This window comes from Piliocolobus tephrosceles, chromosome 1 (assembly GCF_002776525.5).
Source record: "Piliocolobus tephrosceles isolate RC106 chromosome 1, ASM277652v3, whole genome shotgun sequence".
Classification (NCBI taxonomy): domain Eukaryota; kingdom Metazoa; phylum Chordata; class Mammalia; order Primates; family Cercopithecidae; genus Piliocolobus; species Piliocolobus tephrosceles.
In genome coordinates, this window is record NC_045434.1 from 9,433,544 (window position 1) to 9,440,101 (window position 6,558).

Consider the following 6,558-nt stretch of genomic DNA (forward strand, 5'->3'; position numbering starts at 1 on the left):
TTAACAAAAAAGTAACCATTTACTGTTTGCTTAGCTAGGCACTATTGTAATATTTTAGCATAGAATCTTTTCCTTTTTATCTCTACTATTAAACTTGTGAGGTAGAAATGATTATTCCCATTTTCCAGATGAGGAAATTGAGGACCAAAAGGTTAAGTAATTTGCTCAGCATCACAGAGTTAGTAAGTTCCAGGTCTGGGATTTAAATAGAGGTCCGGGTTCTTCACTATTACACCATCTAGTCAGGTTTAGTGGAAACAGCTAACCTAATGGCTTTTTGGAAAGCCTACAAATGAGACTAGAAGAGAGTAGAATGACTTAAATACTGGCAGCTTTTACTTCCTACATAATCTTTCAATCCAGCTTCTCTTCATTCCTACCACTATTGCTCTAATTCATCTTTGCCTTCTTAATGGAGTTCTGTGTTTTCAGTATTTTTCTCATCAAAATTGCTCTTCCCACAGATGCAGAAATATCTTTCAAATGTAAATCTGACAGTGTCATTCCCTTCCGTATAATCCTTTGCTAGTTTCCCTTCACCTACACTAGCAGTTTTCAAACTGTTCATTGCATGCAGGTGCTTCAGGGACTCTGCCAATGCTCCATTACAATTTTAGTTTAAAATAGTTTTCCTGTTCTATATCTTTTTAGAAAGATCAAAATGTTCCAATAAAACTTATTTTTTAACCCCTCAAAGTCGGTGTTAGGTTAAGGGGCAGGCCACCATATGGCTGCTCAGGATGGCTTCATTTAAGGAGCACTAAGAGCTTTGTACTAAGAATAGGTACTTTATGATACGAGAAAATGTTTAGATCATCGATAAAATGTAAATTCGTTCTTCTTTCCCCAAAGTGCAATAAAACAAAAACAAACAAAGCAAAACGGCAGCAGCAAAAACCTAATTTTCATTGGTACTGATGTATCTTTGTTAAATAGTTTTACAATGGGCCCAGGTGAAGTGAATGACCCAACTACATTCCTCTGGCAAATTTACATAGCTGATTTGGTTATTTCCAATTATTGGTTGTTTTTATTGGATATGAACATTCCCCAATTTTTAGAGGTAGCTGAGGTACTTGGGTTTCTAATCTTCTGACTCTGTCACCAATAGTAGGTACCAAAATGAGGGAAAATCTCAGATCCAATGCTACCACGTATAAAATCATCTATTAGCAGAAATTACAAAGGAATTGTCTGATCACATCTGAAAACTTGAAGGCAGAGCTCTCTGTCTTTGAACTGCACAAAACACTCACTTAAGACAAATGTGAAGCATCTTGGCAACAAGATTCAGTTAAATCTCAGGTCAGGCAGAAGAAATGTCTCTGATTATTTGCTAATACAGGTCTACTTCTGAATCCTAAACCTGCTCCAGAATGTACAGGGTGCTGAGCTCAGTGGATAGTTGGTAGAGTGGGAATCCTAAATTTTCTAGTCGATGGACATCTCTTGGATATTTTTTAAGAACATCATGCTAACTGACACAACTAAGTAGTAAAAGACGGCCCTACACTTAGAGTAACTATATTTGAACCATAAATTTCTGAATAACGGGCTTTTATATAAGTAACACTCGAGTTGTTAACTAACCACCTCTAAAATATAGAGTAAAACTAAATCCAAACACCAGCTTTATTTTTAAAATAAAATAAATGGGATCCAAAAATTCGCTGTGTTACAGCAAGATGATCTCAAGATATAAGATCTACACAATATGTATGGGGTATGTTGCCTGGTTCCTCCAAATAGTGAGAGATTTTGTCTGCTAGCACAGTTTTTTTTTTTTTTTTTTTTTTGAGACTGAGTCTGGCTCTGTAGCCCAGACTGGAGTGCAGTGGCCGGATATCAGCTCACTGCAAGCTCCGCCTCCCGGGTTTACACCATTCTCCTGCCTCAGCCTCCCGAGTAGCTGGGACTACAGGCGCCCGCCACCTCGCCCGGCTAGTTTTTTTTTTTTTTTTTTGTATTTTTTAGTAGAGACGGGGTTTCACCGTGTTAGCCAGGATGGTCTTGATCTCCTGACCTTGTAATCCGCCCGTCTCGGCCTCCCAAAGTGCCGGGATTACAGGCTTGAGCCACCGCGCCCGGCCGCTAGCACAGTTTTTGAGAACATGAGGTAGACTGAGAATATGAGGTAATCACTAATAAATTCATATTTAAACACGAGTTTTCATGAAATTTTATTTTATATATTGAACTATGTTGAATACTTCAAAATAAATGACAAAGCAAGTAAGTACACTTCTGCCAAGAGTCTCATGATGTTGATTATCCCCGTCACCATGAATTCTAAACCAAATCCATTTCCCTGTAGTCTTTTCTAAGAATAAGCAATTTATTTCTTTATATCTAGTTATTTTTCAAATCTTTAATCTCTTGTTCAAGAAGATATTTGATTAGAAAATTGCAAAAGAACTTGAAAAAGAAAACAAGAACAATAGAATAGGGGAAAATATTTTCTCACACAAAACAGAAAGAATTACATGTTTATTAAACAAAGCTTAGGCCAGGCGTGGTGGCTCAAGCCTGTAATCCCAGCACTTTGGGAGGCCGAGACGGGCGGATCACGAGGTCAGGAGATCGAGACCATCCTGGCTAACATGGTGAAACCCCGTCTCTACTAAAAACTACAAAAAACTAGCCGGGCGAGGTGGCAGGTGCCTGTAGTCCCAGCTACTCGGGAGGCTGAGGCAGGAGAATGGCATGAGCCCGGGAGGCGGAGCTTGCAGTGAGCTGAGATCCGGCCACTGCACTCCAGCCTGGGCGACAGAGCGAGACTCCGTCTCAAAAAAAACAAAAACAAAAAAAAAAAAGCTTTGAGAATTGTTAGCCACTTTCTTCATGAGTATGAGTAACCAATGCTTTTTAGTTGTGAACAATGAAAAAATTTCTTTTTTTATCCAAATGTAGTTGATATCAAGTTTAGTGTTAACCCCACAAAATAAGTTCAGCATATAAGCTACAAACATAGACTCCAAGTAAGCTACCTGGATGTCACACGTGCTGCTGCTTTGTATTAACTGTGTAATTCTGGATATTATATTCCTTTATATTTAACACATGCAACATGGTGGATAATACTAGTAGTACATACTACATGGTGGGATATGAGGAATAAATGAAGGCATGAAATGCTATGACTATTTTGAAATTAAGATTATTTGTTTCTTTCTCTACATCTCACTTAATCTGCTTTACTCACCCACTGAGTTGCTGCCTTTGGGATATTCAAGAGTTTTCTGGAGTACAGAAGTTTCAAGGAAGGACCTCCCGTGAAATTCAGTTCATATCGGTAATAACATATTACTAGTGCACACTAGTGGGTTGTCAGAATGACCATGCCCTGGGAAGACAGGTGTTTTTCCACCTCTGTACCACCCTTGGGTATTTCTCCACGGTACAGGCCAGAGGAAAATTCACCTGCTAGCTAGTCTTCGTAGATTGTCAAGCAGCTACCTCCATCTGATGTCCTGGTGAATTCTCTATGGTGTTGTGGAGGGAACAGAAGATGAACCCATGCTATTAACAGAATAAACAACACCGCCATTCCCTTCTGAGTTATCGGGAAGTTCCATAATATCTCTTTTTTCTGCAATTTGTTGACTTCTATTTTCTAAACGTTAAGCCAAATCTTCCCATTCTTTGTCAGTAGCCATTGCTACCTTCCCACTGCAAAAGCCCCGGGAACAAGATATTCCTTCTCCCCATCTGCAAGGAACCAAGTTGGACCCAGGACCTGGGCTCAGCTAAAAGACATTCATGCTGGGATGGTTAGTAATGGTCAGTGGCAATGGCTACAGTGTCTCTGAAGTGGAAACTGCCATGCAACACATTGTTTGCATCCTGGCTAGACTGGCCCTGCTGAAAGTAAAGTTCTGATTATGGAACTTTAGAATTATCTTGGTTCCTGTGCATTTTCCAAGCTTTTTCCACCCTCTTTGCAATTCTGTGAGCCTTCGTATCTTCTCTAAGCTTCCCGTTTTTGCTTAAATGCCCAGAGTTGGATTTTCTTACTTACTAATGAACAATTTTGAGTACAAAGAAATACAGTGTTTCCTAAAAGAAAATCAACAGCCCTCCACCATTAATAAAAGTTATGCAAATCCTGGACAAATGCTACCAAATACTTAGCCTGTCCAGAGAGTTCACCTAAATGGCTCATCACTGGTCAATTTATTATATTTGCTATTATTCCTAGCATTCAATCTCTTTTTCTTCCCAGATCCCAGAATAATGTCTCTTTTGCTACTTCTGTTTAAATTTGAGTGACCATTTGAAAAAAATATCTCTCTATAATTTCAAAGTCTTTTTATGTTGTGCAACTAAAATTAAACTTGGAAATAAATTATGTGCCTAATGTATGATTTTGGGGATTCATTGCAGTGGCCTCATTGCACCAAATGTCTATGTTAGTTGATGTCATCAAATGTAGCTCATATAATTAAACTTGCAAGGGACTATTTTTTTTTCACATTTTTCTATATTAGATCTCTAGTAGATATTGTTTGAGTAAAGGGTTATTTTACTTAAAAAAATAGAAAATCTGTGCTCTGCAAAATGCTTTCAATTATCTGGTATATGTTTATAAGACCTTCTATGATTTGAGCATAACTAACCCCTTCGTCCTCACGTCTTCTTTTTTTTTTATCTTTTTTTTTTATTATTAAACTTTAAGTTCTAGGATACATGTGCACAACGTGCCGGTTGGTTACATATGTATACATGTGCCATGTTGGTGTGCTGCACCCATTAACTCATCATTTACATTAGGTATATATCCTAATGCTAGGCCTCATTTCTTTTACTGCAGTGACTCATTTTTTTTTTAAATGTTCGGACAACTGCTCAGCTTGTTGTCCTACTTCTTTCCTCTTACACAATGTGCTGTTTTTGCCTCATGTTTTCCCTTCTGCCTGGAACGCTTCCCCCAATCCTGTGAGTTGGCTAAATCCTGCTTTTTCCTTAAGACTTATCTTTAGTGATAGTCCCCACACACTTTCATTTGGCTGAGTTAGGAGCCTGCAAATGTAGCCCCGTGAAACCAGGTATAGATGATCTTCCTCACCACGTGTGCTCATTGGTTTCGCACTGTTTGTTTCCTGTCTACCATCATGGAAGAGGAGCTCCTTAAAGTCAGGAAAATCACGATGCTTGGCCCCAAACTGAGATTCCATCCATGTTGACACACAGTGTGATATTAATTTGTGAACAACAGAGTATATGTTTGTTAAAAATGTCCAAAAAGTTAAATTTCCCTATAATCCATATCTACTTGAAGACATTTCAATGTATATAGTTTAAAAAAAGAAATGAGAATATGATTTATATTCTCTAACAACCTGCTTTTGTCTCCCCAAGTAAATTATAGTTTGAGAATTTTTGCAATGATAGTTTTCTTAACTGTGTACATAGAGATGTGGTACTACAGATCAGAGCCACACAACTATTGTGATTCGCTTTCCTTTGTAAACCTGGGATTTTTTCTTATTCGTATGTTAGCTATTTTTGTTTATTTCAGTGCTGTGTTTTTTGCATGTATGTCTCTGTATGTCTGAAAGTTTGTAGCACTGCACTTTTAACATAGGAATTCAAAAATTCTAATAGGATGTATATGCGGGAATAAAAGATCCCAGTGTTTTCTTTTACTCTAGAAATTTCTCATGTATAATTAGTTCGATTGTTAATTTCCATCCTTTTTTCTTTCTATACACTGCTAATGGGTATTGGTTTGCCTGGTTTTGCCAAGCACATACTTTACCATTTTCTATGTGTTTTAGCCTTTCCCTTTCCCGTAATTTTAATATAGTGGGTCATCACAAATTCAGTTTCTACAACTACACATTTTGTTACTGAATTATTACTGAGCTATTAATTTTTGCAATCATGCTTTCTATTTCCAAGAACTCTTCTTGCTCTGATTGCCTCACTTTCTTTGCTAGTTGCTATTGTTTTTATCACTGCAATTCTCTTAAATCCAACTATGAAGACTAATTAGATATTTTTAAGTCCGTTCATTTCTTTCTTTAAATTTGCTTTCCTTGGTGAATTTGCTCTTATTTTGGAGTTTGAAGTCATTATTTCTGGCAGTTCCTTTCCGCCTGTGCCCAGTGTTGTATATAGATTGCTCACAGGGTAGCTCCCAGTTTTGGAAGCTGATGCTGGCTCCTCCGGGGATTCTGTGGCCCTGTGGTAATTTCTCCTGCAGCATCTGTGGCCAGAGATTTTTACTTCCCCAAGTGTGCTGTCTGCATTTGAGCGAAACCTGCAATGTGGCAGGAGCAAGGGGTGGTGGATTCTGCTTCCAGTTGTTCCAAATTCAAATGTCTAATAGAGATTCTGAAAAGTTAACTTCGTTGTTGCTGTTGCTCTTCTTCCTTCTTCTTAAGTTGTCTAAAGGTTAGTTAATTGACCCCAAACTATTTCTCAACTTGATATCTCAGCTATTTGAAATGAATAGTTAATTATTACATATAGTTAATAAACATACAAATAAATTTTTGTACATGAGAGTACTAAGTTGTACTAAGTTGTATTTCTTCAGAATCGTGATCCGTTGAG